This window comes from Protopterus annectens, chromosome 15.part0 (assembly GCF_019279795.1).
Source record: "Protopterus annectens isolate FY-2018-M chromosome 15.part0, PAN1.0, whole genome shotgun sequence".
NCBI classification, from domain to species: domain Eukaryota; kingdom Metazoa; phylum Chordata; order Ceratodontiformes; family Protopteridae; genus Protopterus; species Protopterus annectens.
Window position 1 is genome coordinate 275,953,004 of NC_056749.1, and position 15,470 is coordinate 275,968,473.

Sequence of the window (15,470 nt, forward strand, 5' to 3'; positions counted from 1 at the left end):
GAAGCTGTGTTTTGGCCTTGGAGAGAGAGCAGTTAAGACCTGCTCTTTGTACAATAGACATGTCCAACTATAGACCCATTGCCATTCTTTCCCCACTAGCCAAAATAATGGAGAAATGCGTCCACAAGCAACTAATGCAATACCTTACACAGAATAACTTACTATCCAACTCCCAGCATGGTTTCAGGCCATACCACAGCACCACCTCAGCCCTCTTTCCTTTACTAATGCCATAAACAATAAGAGAAATGACAATAGGCTAACCTCCGCCCCCTTCCTTGACCTATCAAAAGCCTTTGACTTGGTCAACCGTGAACTTTTCATTCTTTCTCTAAAATCCATTTCCCTCAACAAGCACACTATCCAGTGGTTCCAGTCCTACCAACTGGTAGACAACAGACAGTACTATGGCAGGGCAAACTCTCCAGTCAGCTACCTCTCACATGTGTTGTCCCTCAAGGATCCATACTAGGCCCACTACTCTTCTCTATTTTTATGAAAAATCATCACACTGCTATCCCTAAAGTTACCTGTATTCAATATGCAGATGATTCCACTCTCATCTGTTCAGCCACCTCCCCATCCGAACTTCAAATTTTAACCCAAAATACATTTAACACTATTGAGAACTGGCTCACCAGCCAGTGCCTTCTACTGAACCCCAATAAAACTAAACTTCTACTCTTCACCCCCACTAGTAGATCTGCCACACTTTCATTCTCTGTCACATCTAACAATGGCACCACTGTCTCCCCAGATCAACACACTAAACTTCTAGGGGTTATCACAGACAATAATCTCAAATTTGACCTACAGGTCAACAAAACCATACAGACCATCAATAAGAAGCTTGGATCACTGTATAGAAACATGACACTCAACTCCACCGGCTAGGACTGAAATTGCCCAATCACACTTACTCTCTACTCTTTTATATGCCTCACCTGTACTCTCAAACCTCAATAAAACCAAACTAAGTAAGCTGTCCCATAACTACAACAATATTGCCAGATTCGCCACTGGCTCCACCTATAGAACCCATCACTGCCAGAACCTGAAACAACTAAAATGGCTAGACCTGCCCAGCTTAATTCAATTCAATCAACTCTTAATAGCGCACAAAGTTCTGTACCACCCTAAAGATAACCCCCTCTCTTATAAATATTATTAAGCCATATAGCAACCTGGGATCCCTACAGTCAGCCGACAAATTACTGGTCAAAACCCACAAAGCTAATAACTCAAACTATATAACCCTACAATCCTCCAAAAGTCTCTTAAAAAAAACCTCAAACAGTATCTCAAATTGAACTGGCTATGCTCATGTACCAACCCAGATTAAGTTATAAAATAATAGCATAATCAGTAATTATCATAGCATAATCAGTAATTATCATAACATCTAATTACAACACCATGCTATGTATCCAATCTTACTTGTAATTGCATCTGTCCATAAGAACTGTGAGTCCCTACTAGGGAACATCACTAAACCAATGTACATAAGATATATTACTACTCGGTTTCATATATTCTAATTGTTTTATAACTTCTTGTGTAACCTTTGTATGTCTATCCATGAGAACTAGGAAACACTTCTATACCAATGTACATAAGGTATATTACCACTTTTTTATGTATTCTAATTGTTTTCTAACTTCTTGTGTAACCTTTTGTATGTTTGACTATGTGGAGCTTTTCTCCCCGGGCCTCCGCTGAAAATAGACATGTATCCAGTTGGACTATCCCGGTAAACAAATGTAAAATAAAATAAATAAAATAAAATAAATAAATCAAAATTATAGATACTAGGTGGAGAATAGGTGGTAGGGATGTTTTGGGGTATGTTGCAGGGACGGGGGGGAGAAGTTTTCAATGAATCTGTCCACTAACAGGTTGGCTATTTCCACTGATTCAGTTATGTAACCATTCACCACCAGTTCAGCACAAATCTGGGCTTCTCCTTTAAGGTTTCAGATGCAGATAAAGAATGCCTTATGATTATCCTTCGCTAGGGATGCTAATCTAGATTTGCAGCTAACTTTAGAGGACTTTACAAGATGTCTTATTTGCTTGTTCAAGCTGAGAAGGGCGTGCTTCCAATTCTGAGATTATTCCTTCTTGCTCAGACAGCAGTTTCTTAATCTTATGATATAACATGTTTATCGTGGATGTCCAGCAGGCAGGTTTCTTAATCTTATGATATAACATGTTTATCGTGGATGTCCAGCAGGCAGGTTTCTTAATCTTATGATATAACATGTTTATCGTGGATGTCCAGCAGGCAGGTTTCTTAATCTTATGATATAACCTGTTTATCGTGGATGTCCAGCAGGCAGGTTTCTTAATCTTATGATATAACATGTTTATCGTGGATGTCCACCAGGCAGGTTTCTTAATCTTATGATATAACATGTTTATGGTGGATGTCCAGCAGGCAGGCTTGGCTTTTCTTGAGGATCTTGCTTTGGTCCTATCAGGAATGGCTACGTCAATACAATTGCATAGATGCTTATGCAATGCATTGGTGTATATCCCAGTATAGGTGTCCTTGCCATCAGTAGGGAGAAGCTTTGAAGCTATTAATGCCTTCTCATAAGAGGCTGTAGTTGGCTTTGGAGAAGATTTGTAGCCTAATTTCTCCTGGAGGGGGGGGGGGGGCTGATGCTATCATTACTTTGAAAGAGATCGATTTATGATCAGACTTCACCAGGGAGGGTCACACACTTGTGGTGGTGCACTATTCTTCCAAGTCCAGAATGTTTGGGGCCCTTGTGGGGCTTCCAACTATCTGCTTCAAGGCATTTGAGTTAACAAAGTCCAAGAACCTTTGGGTGAGTGTGTTTGTACACGTATAATTTAACCAATCTGTGGATGGGTACTTAAAGTCACCCGTAACCAGGTGTTTGCTTGTATTTCTGGCTACTCCAGTAGATCCAAGTAGGTGGTGTGGATATTATGGTTCATGGAGGGGGAGCTATATCTGGTGGTTACCTGGAGATGGGTCTTTCCTATAGTTATTTGCACATAGAGTAACTCTGGGGAATCATTCTGTTTAACCAATCAGGAGGTGTATTTATCATAGATGAATATTGATACTCCTCCTCCTCCTCCTTTAGTCTTCACATGTTCATTTTGTGGTCCTAACATGTGGAAGGCATTGTATCCCGGTATGGCTGGAGTGCTCTCCGCAGCCTTGAAACAGGTCTCTGTGACTGCACAGATGTCCGCATCTTCCAAGGTGAGGAGTGCTTCCAGTCAGAGCAGTTTCAGATTTAGACTCCTAGCGTTTAGCAACATAACCTTAAGGTTGTTTTTTGAGGATATTTTGTAAAGAATTGGTCTTAAGCTGCTTGCTTGATCCTAACTTGTATTCTAAGTATGCTTATCTGCCTTTTGCCACAGGTCATAGTTGAAAAAGGCCTTTGGACCAGTTAATTTCATTAATGAACAAATACAATAGTAAATAAGGTTTGCACTGAATGAATACTTGCATAATGTATATACAAATGCTCCATTCCCATATAGAATACATTATTCCTTTACAGATGCTTGCTATACACTGACGGAGAGATAGAAAGATGGACGGAAAGAAAGAAAGAATGAGTCAAGTAACTATGTGATCAGATACTGTAGATCAAAAATCATTTTTGCTGGGCTATGAGATTTACCAGTGAAATGGATACCTGATCTTGATTTTAAAGTTTTAACATTTAACTGCTGCACACTGGACATCAGTTATCAAACTGACACCTAAATTCCTATTTGATTTACTTTACATTTAAAATGAGGTTTAAATAATTAGACAGGAAATACAGAATTTGGGTATGTTCTGTTGGTAGCACTCTGTGAAACTGTTATATAACACACTGCAAATAATTCTGGTAAATTCAAGAAGTGGAACAAAGGCAAGAACAAGGCTTCTATTATACAACTCGTCAGAGGATGATATTGAGCACAAGTGAAGTTCTGTATGATGCTTATCGCACCTGGTTGACAAATGGGTTACAACTACCAGACGGTCAGCTCTGGAGGAGAAGAAGAGACCGTTACTGCCTAGACAGATATTGTCCTCCTGAAGGATGCCATAGCGAACTGTGTAGCACTGAATCCTATTGGAACCTAGAAATACATGTTAAATTACTTAATTCTAAATTACTCAGCCATGTAAAAACATTACTTATTATGTTGCTATCTCAGTGCATCCTATTAGTCTGAAAGCTCCTCAGGCCTTCTTCTGTGCTGTTATATCTTGGTTTCCTAGTCAGGTACGTGCTATTTACTTCCATTTTCTTCCTGCTTGTTCATAAATTCATAAGTATGAGGCTAGCTGCCCTTGTGGGCCATTTTATACTCAGCCAATTTCCCATCAAAGGCGAGAATCAAACGATGTACCTTGTGTCTGTAAGGTAAACACCCTAGCCATTACACCAACCTTCCCCATCTGTGATGAGGATCATGCAGACCCACATATGAAATGATTGTTTGTTCTCTTCAAACTGTTAGTGGGAAAAGAAAACCAGGGCATGTATTTAATGAAGTTTAGGGTCTGCAACCTGCACAACTGCTAGAGTTAAAGACACCTGGTAGTTAAAATGCTGTGCCAGGGAACTGAAGTCAGAGGTCATTTCTGCCTCTGAAGCTGCAAGAAGATAATATAAAGGTCACAGTTTCTAAAGATATTAGAAACCAGCAGTGCCAACAAGGACTAATGTACTGAGTCATGGTAGGAAGCAGTAACACCAGGAACTACAAGTTTACTGACTCATGGTATAAGCCCGTAGTACCAACTGGAGCTCCTGTGCTGAGTGAACCAGGAAAAACTAATGTGTTCAGTGTGGGGAACCTGTGATGCATATTTACAGTGCAGTCCCCTCAGTAACAACAGGAAAAAAATGACACATATTGTCTTTATACCAAATTAGTCACGACCACGTAGCATGCCAGGACTCATTAAATTGCACACTTTCTTTCTGTATGTAACCTAGGATAAGAGCAGTACAGGTAAAATGAACATTTAGTCTCCTTGGTGTTGGTCAGCTTCATTTCAGTAAGATATGCACTGAACTAAATAAATCTTGAAGTTACAACCATGAGTTGATAGCTGGTGACATCCTGTAGAGAGAGTTTTCTTTTCCACCTTTATGAGCTGCAGACTTTCTGACTGCAATCTCTTAACTATATTACAGAGCCCAGGTCACATATAAAGACAGTGAGCCATACCTAGTTTGTCCTGCATCTATTTCCCACTTAAAAAAATATGTCTGTTTCGTACATGTTTAGACAGTGGGGATTAAGCTGTGTGGATGAGACATATTATTCACAGCTAGACAGGCAAAACTAACACTTAGTGGTGGTGTCAAAAACAAGCTATGAATTAGACAGGATCAAGGCTCCATGGAGTAGATATACAGTATCTTCTGAATCTGAATTATGTTCTGTTCACATTATGGAAACCTTATTCTTCACAGCCAGGTGTGTAACCTTCATTTTCCTTCTTAGGAAATGGTATTTTATTATATGCAAGTTACTAGCTTTTACAAGAAAGACGTTAAGTATTGTGTGGACGTGTGTGTGTGTGTGTGCATGTGTATTTGTGTGAATGTGTGATTAACTTTACAGGCAGTACTGACTGGAAGAGTAGTACACATGCAACATCTAAGGAAATACATTGTATAATGAAGATGGAGATTGTGAGACTGCGTTATTTTGTAATATTACCAAGAGAAGTTCTATATATATTTAATAGCTACCATATGTAAAGATATACAGTCTCATAATGCGTGGTTTCAAATTTAAGCCAACAGTGTTGAGAGACTTCTTATTACCAAGGACAGATACCAGATAAATGCAAACTCACATTTTTGCTTATCTTAATTAAAACGCTTACCGATCTTACTTATGAAACTCCCCTGAATCTTACATGCACTATGTTCAAGATTTCAGCAGCCTATTTTTGCTGATTTACTTATCTTTTTTTATGTTCCAAGCTCTGAAAAGTATACATTATCATCCATCATTTGACAATTTGATGGAAACTTATGAGCTGCTGGCAAGTTTCATCTTGTAGGCCAGAGTTTGATTCCTCAGCCTCCATTTGCCTACTAGGTGACTCTCAGCCAGCCGCTTATCTAAGCAATGCTTCCAGGTATTTCTTGAAAAGCTAGTGTGTAGTAGGTTTACTTATTTAAAAGACAAATACAAAATAATTACATTTGTACTACACTGTCTCCTGCAGTATTGCATAGCTATGCTTTTTAACGTCCACAAAGCTGCCCTGTACATCATTAGCAGATAATTTTGTACAGATTAAAATAGAAATACAAATGACATTCAGCTTTATTTTGAACATCAAAAGTACAAAATCAGCATTACATTTTGTCAAACTTTCCCTTTGAAAATAAGCAGGCTGTCCACAAATAAGCAGGCTGACAGAAGACAGTTGTACCAGTGAGTGCAAAAAAGGATTTGTTTGGTAGGTGCAACATGCAGTCTGGGAAGCATATTAGCTCAGTAGCTAATGTCATCTGACAGCTGTTGTTAAGAATTAAATTATATGTAAAACACAAGCATTGCTCTGAGTTATGATTTATTGACAGCCTTAGTTAAATATGCAGTAATCATATCTAGGTGACCGTATATCTGCAGAGATTCCACTGAAATATTGCAAACTACCTTTATTTGATAAAAGGTGCCACTTGTTAACTGCTGTGAGTTATAATTAAAGGATACCTATTTTCTCAAAAATTTCCTTTAGCTGCATGTGTGAATGGGCTTTTACTCAGAAGCACTAATTTTGGAATCCATTTCTTGTAGGCCCCTAAGAGTCGCTCATAACAAATGTACCAGAGAAGCATTTAGTCATCTTTGTTGAACCCTCCACCCTTTTACATTAATGATGTAGAAAGATGAGGTCTCATGATGTACTTTGGACTGATTCTACTGCTACAATATTCCAGTGCATGAGGTTGTATATAAATATACGCTGCCTTATTTCTGAAATGTACATTCTGTAGTTATGCAATGAAGTATAGAAATGAAAGCTAAAATGCAAACCACTGAGGAAAATTCATTATACAAAAATCCAAATCTAGCCTGAGAAGGTAATGTTGCAAACTGCTGATAAGTATCAGTGCAGCAGGTGATTTCTGAACTAGGTATAAAGGGATTCTGTACAATACTGGTGTCACAGTATGGAAACTGATGTCATTTATTAGTGGTTCCTTACTCCATGGTTACCAAGAAGGTACCCTTAGCCGAACAAAATGTGTGAGCACAGTACCAGGACAATTTGTCATGGACCAGGGAACATACCCGCTAAAGAACATGTGTAGCAGAGGTCTAAATACAGCACCTCCCCTTACTAGTAGTGAGTGCAGATAAGGTTGGCTGCTCTCAGTGGAGACTAGGCAGACTACGCTCCAGTGCAGTGCTCCATTTAGGAGACAAAGACAGCAGCAGTATAGATGAAGTATCTCATAACATTTGAGTGGCTCTTGGAAAACATTTCTTAAACAGTTGAAAAAATAGTTTATTTTCTCCACCTTAATATAGCATCTCAGTAAATTATTTTTTTGTAGTCCTTGTAATCCTACTGTGACTTGTTCTTCTGACATTGCTGCAGAGGCCAGTGATTTCAGATTCTCTGTGCCCTTGCCCTAGAGCAATTTTAATAGGCATACCCTGCTGTGTAACCCCTTGGTGGGGCTCATCTCTGTGTGCATAGAATAAGCCTCTAGGTTATCCTGGTGTTTGCACCCTGTCACCTATGAATGGAGCAAACAGGTGGGAGGACCATCATATTGGAGCCAGCCAGCTGGAGCAGGTTGGAGTGTTTAGCACCCTCTCGACATGCTGCCTTGTAATGCACTGCATAAAGGCATACAGTATGAGGAAATGCAAGGAGAACCTCCCACGTCTGTATGAACACCCTTCCTGATCCTCACCCAGGCTTTTGCTCATTTGTTGCCAATCTGTATGCCCACCTGCAACAGATAAAAACATGCTTCCATAGCATATTTTTCATTTTTCTCTGCCCCCAGAATACAGGCAAGTAGGCATTGCCTCATCATTCCTGTTTCATCACCATTGACCCCTCCAGCACCCATATTGCTAGTTGACCCCAGATTGTGCGGGTTGCAGTCAGGGTTATTGAGCCAACAGTGTGATTTAATGTGTTCCTCTACAGGTGCAACCTATGAAGTTTGTCTGTTCATCACACTAAAATAACTGTTCTGTGTCACCTAAAATAAGCAGAAAATTTCAGAAAACTATGGAGTGATTCTCAAATGGATTCCTACTACTTTAGCTTTGATATACAAATCTGGGTTATGCTTAACAATGCCAGTATTTAATCTGCTTAATTTCTTAACTTGCCTATTTCTGTCATACAAAGTGTCTGGTAAATAAATGTAATGTATGATTATAGAGCTTGCAAGGCTGCTGTACTGTGGGGTGGAAGGTGGGGGACACTCCACATTAGCAGGATGATGGTTCTGTACCAACATCAATAATCTCTAGGGGGCTGGTTAGGGCATACTCCACAGGGTGATGCTACACCGACATCCTCAGTCTCCCAGGGGTGGGGGTGGGGGGTAGGGCATACTCCACATTAGCAGGGTGATGCTACACCAACATCCTCAGTCTCCTTGGGGTGGGGTGGGGGGGGTTAGGGCACACTCCATATTAGCAGGGTGATGCTATACCGACAGTCTCAGTTTCCTCGGGGGGGGGGGGGTAGGGCACATGCCACATTAGCAGGGTAATGCTACACCAACATCCTCAGTCTCCTGGGGTGGAGGGGGGTTAGTCCACATTAGCAGGGTGATAAAAACCAACATTCTCAGTCTCCTGGGGGGATTAGGGCACACTCCTCATTAGCAGGGTGATGCTACACCAACATCCTCAATCTCCAGGGGTGGGGGCTAGGGCACATGCCACATTAGCAGGGTGATACCACACCAGCATTTTCAGTCTCCTGGGAGGGGGGGGATTAGGGCACACTCCACATTAGCAGGGTGATGCTACACCAACATCCTCAGTCTCCCAGGGGTAGGGGCGTCAGGGCACACTCCACATTAGCAGGGTGATGATACACCAACATCCTCAGTCTCCCAGGGCTATGAGGGGTTAGGGCACACTCCACATTAGCAGGGTGATGTTACGCTGACATCCTCAGTCTCCAGGGGTAGGGGGGGTTAGGGCACACTCCACATTAGCAGGGTGATGTTACACCAACATCCTCAGTCTCCCGGTAGTGTGTGTGTGTGTGTGTGGGGGGGGGGGGGGTTAGGGCACACAGTGCATTAGCAGGATAATTGTGCATATACATCCTCAGTCTCGGGGGGGGGGGGTTAGGCCACACTCTGCATTAGCAGGATGATGCTGCTCCAACATCCTTAATCTCTTCACTGTCCTTAGATGTGGGTCAAGTTGAGCCTAGGGAAGGCTAAAATGAGCTTTGTAGGTGCAGTGAACAAGGAGAGGAAGTGATGTCAACTGATAGCTGTGGGGAGGAAAAAAAGGAAATGGATGAATGGGTAGATGGCTGAAAGTAATACAATCACTGGTTTAACTATATTGTACAAGTTGATTTTTCACAGTAGTTGTGAAATCACCTTGTGGGATACAAGTATATTATGATAGTCACATACTTTATAAGCTGAGTCTTTAAAATACCTTCTGTACACTTTAGCTACATGTCCCTAAGTAACTACTGGTAGAAGTTTCAACTCCAAAAAATTAAAAGGCGTGTTTTTTGGAGAGGGCAAGCCACCATACAGCCCCCCCCCCCCCAAATATGTGGGAGGTATTTGCCTCGCGACCCATACTTATGCCTTCTGATACTGTATAGTAAAGTGGTGCAGAAATTAATGTTTGTTATATTCTGGGATATGTATAAAATCAGGTATAGCCGAGAGGTATGCTGTTTATATATAAATGTATACCTGTACTCACTCAGAGATGTATATGCATAGGTGTGTGTGTGTGTGTGTTACACTTGTAGTTACTCACAGTTTAGATACGTTATGTTTAGTAGTGATGAAGCAAATGAATATTCCATTCACCTCCTAATGTAGTGGAACTGATGCTTAACTTACTTGTTACCTATATTTATTTGTTATATTCTTCTTACGGTGTTATTTTTCATTAATTGATTTTTTGATGACTGCTTTATTCCAGTCATGATCATAGGGGAATAGTTCCTGTCCCAGTGCATGTAAAGCAAAGAAAACAGTGCTGGACAGAATGCCATTTCATTTTGGAATGCAAAAATACAGATTTAAACACAGCCATATGCATGTGCACATAGACAATAATGCAGAGAGACACACATACGTACTCTCACATGTACATCAAACACAGTATTAAGGGTAAATCTGTAGGACTGCCATTTCATCTATCTGCACATTGTTAAGATGACTCATCAAATCCTTGCAGATACTGAGAGGAAATGCAAACTCTACATGCAAGATACCGCAGCTGGGAAATTTAGTTGTCATTTTCTGTAAAGCTTTTCACTCTGTGACTTCACTGTACTGGGTCCTGGTCAGGTGAACTGATGTGACTATAAAGTTCTTAAATAAATATATAAAGTCCCACCCCAAAGAATACTGTTTGTAAAAATGACAGGCTTGTTGTAATGGAATGGTTTTGCATACTATACAATGTGTTGTCTAAATATAATTTCAAAATATCACTGTGCTCTGATTATGGGAAAATTTGTCAATCACAAAATGGTGACTAAACATACTCCGAATGAAGTGACCACAGATTGCCATAGTACCTTAAATCCCAAGCATGCAATGATGCTAAAACCTGTTGTACAGATGCACATGACATGCCGCTGTAACACAGTGCATGAATGTATCAACATGTATATACTGATGGAGGATGTCCCTTGGTCTATTATTTTTGCCCAACAGTTATATCTGCCCTCCCTTTCATCGTCCTTTAATCCACCAGTCTCCGGTACCTATAAACTGCATTGCTCTTTATGTGAAGTAATGTTTCCTTATTACATTTTATATCTTCCCCTCTCAATTTGCCACTCATGTTTGTCTGCCTTCATCCTTCACCAGTACTCTCCAGTCACTCTTTCCTTCATAATGTGGTGTAGTCATATTTCCCTTTTTCCTTCATTCCCAGAGTACATACTTCTCTGTATCCTGAATCTTCACAGCCTATGCTCACATCCCTCTTACCATTTGGTAACACTTGAGTGCAGATTCTCAAATAGCTTCATGTCCATCTGTCAGTTTGCTTTCTACAGCTGAAAATAAAAATCCAAATGAATCCTTACTAGTGTCAGGCAAAAATAGAAAGACAGCATCTGGATTCCTGATGGTCTGTGCCAGCGTCCTTTTAGGCTATGTCAGTATACAACACAGCCTGAGTTGGCCTGTGTAATAAAACACCTAGACTACATCCTTATTTTTCCCCACAGATGTGTATAGCCTTCTGAACTTGTACATCATTCTTTGGCCCGTTGCTGCAGATCAGTAAAATGCATATATTTGCAATTGTTTGCACTGAACTCCACCTTCTACCCTCTGCCAACCCTGTAGCCACACTAGTCCTTATTTTCTGGCATCCAATGTGATCTCTGGAACAAATATGCTGAATAGAGCTTGTTCAGCATAGAGCCCTTTGACATCCCACTAATCAATGACTTGTCATGTCATCAGCTCCTTTTGGCTGTTTCCTATCAACTAAACTGTTCCATCCCAATGTCATCAATTTGGATTCCACCCCAGTAAGTTTTAACTTTCTTAAACTCCTGTGCTGGCTGTTATGAAAGGACTTGCTGTCAGATGGGTACATAACGCTACATCTTCTAGGTTCCGCAAGTCATTGTTAATTAGTAGTGCAAATGCTTCAGGTGACACTGATGAAAGCCTGTCCCTGATGACTCTGTACTGCTACACATTCAATAGGCAGTCTGAATTCAGGAACTTCATCTATTTGCCATACGTAATGTTCCATAATTTTTTGAGAATGGCAGTATGACTGTCTAGGTTTTACTTACCTACACCAATATATATTTTTTATTGGGATGGATATATGGTGGAGCCTTCTTTGTACAAGGGGAGCTCAGTAGAACAAAAGCATGAAATGTAAGACAAAAAAAATCATGCAGCTAAATCCCAAGACTCCAGCTATTCAAATACAAAAATGCCATCTTTTTGAACATTTGCATTCCTTTTTTACAGTTCTGCCATGTTGATATTTGAGATGCTTTAATATGAAACTCCATTTTGGGCATTCTGTCCTTTAGCATTCAGAGACACTACTTTAAGAATCTGTCACAGAAGGAGGAAACATAATTCTCTGAATGGTGTTCTAATAACTCTAATGTCATCCCACTGTAATGTGTCATTCCATAAGAAAAGACCAGGAAAGGAAATTTCTGTCCTTAATCACGTGACACCACATTGATGTATGTTCTAAGTTATGCTACAGTTGTAACAAGAAAGAAGTAGACAAGGTCTCCAGAATCTCCATGTACCTAGGGATTTTTGGAAAAGCCTCTGCCTGTTGAAATAGAAGTAAAGTTAGTGTTTGTCATACTTTCATGACTGGTCTGTTATGCCACCATATGTGGTGTATAACTGAACTGCTCATGTGCATCTTCTTTATATTGGCGAATGTTTTTAAAAAATAAATAAAACCTTCATAAAACTAGTTTTCCCCACACTGTGGACACTGAAGTTTAAGGCTAATGCTTCATCTGAGTGACGTCAACTCAGGGGAAAATGTGAGAGGCATCCATAGACTTTAATGGATGAAAGTTGCACATGCAAAGAAAGGCATCCATTAAAGTCTATAGACAGCCATCTTAGATGGCATCATACAACGAAAGGTTGAATTTATTTGCCCCATGATTTTAATAAAAAGTTTATGAAGTTTTTTTTTTTTTTAAATAACCCAAATAAATATGGATACACTTGTGCAAAATGCAATGCAATTCTTTATTGTGGCAAGCCACTTTACATAGGGTTGGTCAAACTGGGCAATGTTATGCAGACTGGTCTGATAGTATCAAAGCACTAGTTATGGTGCCCAGAAAGGTTTAAACATTACTCACAGAAAATTAAACTGGCTTTTAAGGACTAGTGAGTCCTTTGTACTGTTCTCAACTTTATGAATTCTGAATCATTGTAGACATTGCCACCCGATACAAGTCCATCTATAAGGAGGATTCTGTAAGCATTTATGTATTTTCGGCAAACCTTTAATCAAAGGTAGAACTGGCGTTTCAATCAAGAAATAATCATATAATTCCTTGCTGATATGTCTACAAGCTAAACTATCATTTAATTCATTATATACTTCACTGATAATCTTTCTTACATCTGTAAGAGTTAAACGTTGATAGGTTGATAGGTAGATTAATCAGACAATAATGGATACATTGCTTTTACATAGTCTGCTCGATTTACAACCACTATTGCTTCACCTTTATCGGCAGGGCAGATGGTAATCTCATCATTCATTTGAAGATCTTTCTGGGCCCTGTGTTCCTTGGCAGACAAATCATAAAATCTCATCTTTCTTGAAACAGTATTACTGTTATTAAAAAATCGTGTTCACATGTCCTCAAAAATGCCTCAACTTGCGTATGAAAACCTGGAACATAAGTACTAGGCTTTCTAAACATATTAGTTTAAACATCACCTTTCAAAAATATAAATTTTAACATTAAATTTCTGCAAAACATTTTCAAATCAAGAACAATGTCAGTAAAATTACTGACTGTGGCAGGAATAAAAGAATGGCCTTTAAACAAGACCTGCAACTGTTCAGAAGATAAAATTACTGAAGATATGTTATACACTAGGTCATTTTCTTTTGAGTCCAAAAACTCTTGAGTGATGGTGTGCTGCTCCAGTCATTAAAATATTTTCGACGTTTCTTCTCCCAACTTGGGGACCTCTGATAATCTCTCGGCTCTCTGATTGGAAGCAGTAGACTTGGAAAAACCTGTTGTTTCCCTTCAGATAATCTGAGAGGGATTTAATAAATCTCCTGTTAATTATTTTTCCAGCAATATTTTATGCTGATTTTAGTATGCTGCTCCCATTATAATGATGTGTAATTCATGCAGTGATTTTGATGAGCTGTAAATAGGATTATATATTATTGTTTACTGACTGCAATTAGTTGTTATGACAGTTGATGCAATTAGATGGTTGACTGTGCATTTAAATAGTGGTGATTTTGAGTATTTTTAAGAGTCTGATGATGCATGGTTGTTTCATGCAAAAGCGCTTACTATATTGTGTCCAAATAAATATTTTATTTATCAAATGGCTGCCATGTTGGTCGCCACCATGTTTTGCTGCTTCACTTTTGGATTTATACGGAGTGTTGTGACTTTACTCTTGGTGGTGAAGATTTTGTTGTTGCACATTAAAATAACTGCTTACATTTATTCTAATTTGTTTTGGACTACAGGCTTGACCACTTGCTAAGGTCTGCAGGAATGATTGCTAATGGAATTTCCCACTGACATCCAGAATCTCACCAGGGAGAAGCAAAATGCATGGTTCTCTATCTTATACCATCATCACCACCTTGCAGTTAAACAAATGGCTGCAGTTTTGGTGTTGATAAGCACCTGCAGTCTTAGGTAATGTTTGTAATGGCTAACGCTTCCTCTTGTGCTGCTTCAGATATTTTACACCCAATCACTATGAAAGAGTCAGGAAATAATTAGGGGAATATCTGACATGTAACATTCAATGGTTTATGTTAAAAGGAGATGGACTGTACAAGCCATTTTTAAGAAGAAGACTTAAAAAAAATGTGCATGTATGCACTGCAAATATTTACTTACCCGATCTATGAAGTGCAAAACTAGCAAGGAAAGAACTGAAGCAAATTTTCCAAAGGGAATTACAAATACATGCAGGATGAATCAAAGGAAGTCAGAATACATTACAGTTCAGAAATGACACAATGACAGATCTTGACAGCATGCTACCGTCTGAAGCAAAACTGTTTGATATCAGTGTAAATATTATATCCCATGATACCTGCTGTTCAGGAATGCTGACAATAACCGACCAAGGCAAGTGTGAGATGTAAGTTAACATACTACACTGTCTCTTCAGAATGTGTCATTATAACTTACATCAGCAGTTAATTTGGTGAACTCCAAAGCTAAAGATGACTTTGTTCAAAACTTTTTCCATCTGCTATAAATCCACTTGCCAATCAGCTTAGAGCCATGAGCTCAAGATTCAGCAAACAGCATGATGCTTTCGACAGGCAACTGTAGCTGGAGATGAGCACATCAAATTTTAGTACTGTGCATACAAATGCCTGCTGTTGCATTTAAACTGTAGTTGATAGCTGTCTTGATTCTGTAGTTTACTTAAGTACAGCAATTGCCATCACCTCTAGTAGTGCTGGTGCTGTATGGAAATAGTGTAGTTAGTACAGTACAGCAGGTAGGGATAATCACA

The 15,470-nt window shown here is 39.5% G+C and overlaps 1 protein-coding gene across 3 annotated transcripts in view; it reads left to right on the forward strand.

Annotated features, from left to right (window-relative positions):
- NHSL2 (NHS like 2) overlaps window positions 1-15,470 on the forward strand; it is a 1,843,971-nt gene that overhangs the window by 1,205,894 nt on the left and 622,607 nt on the right. The gene's annotated exons all lie outside the window — the stretch shown is intronic.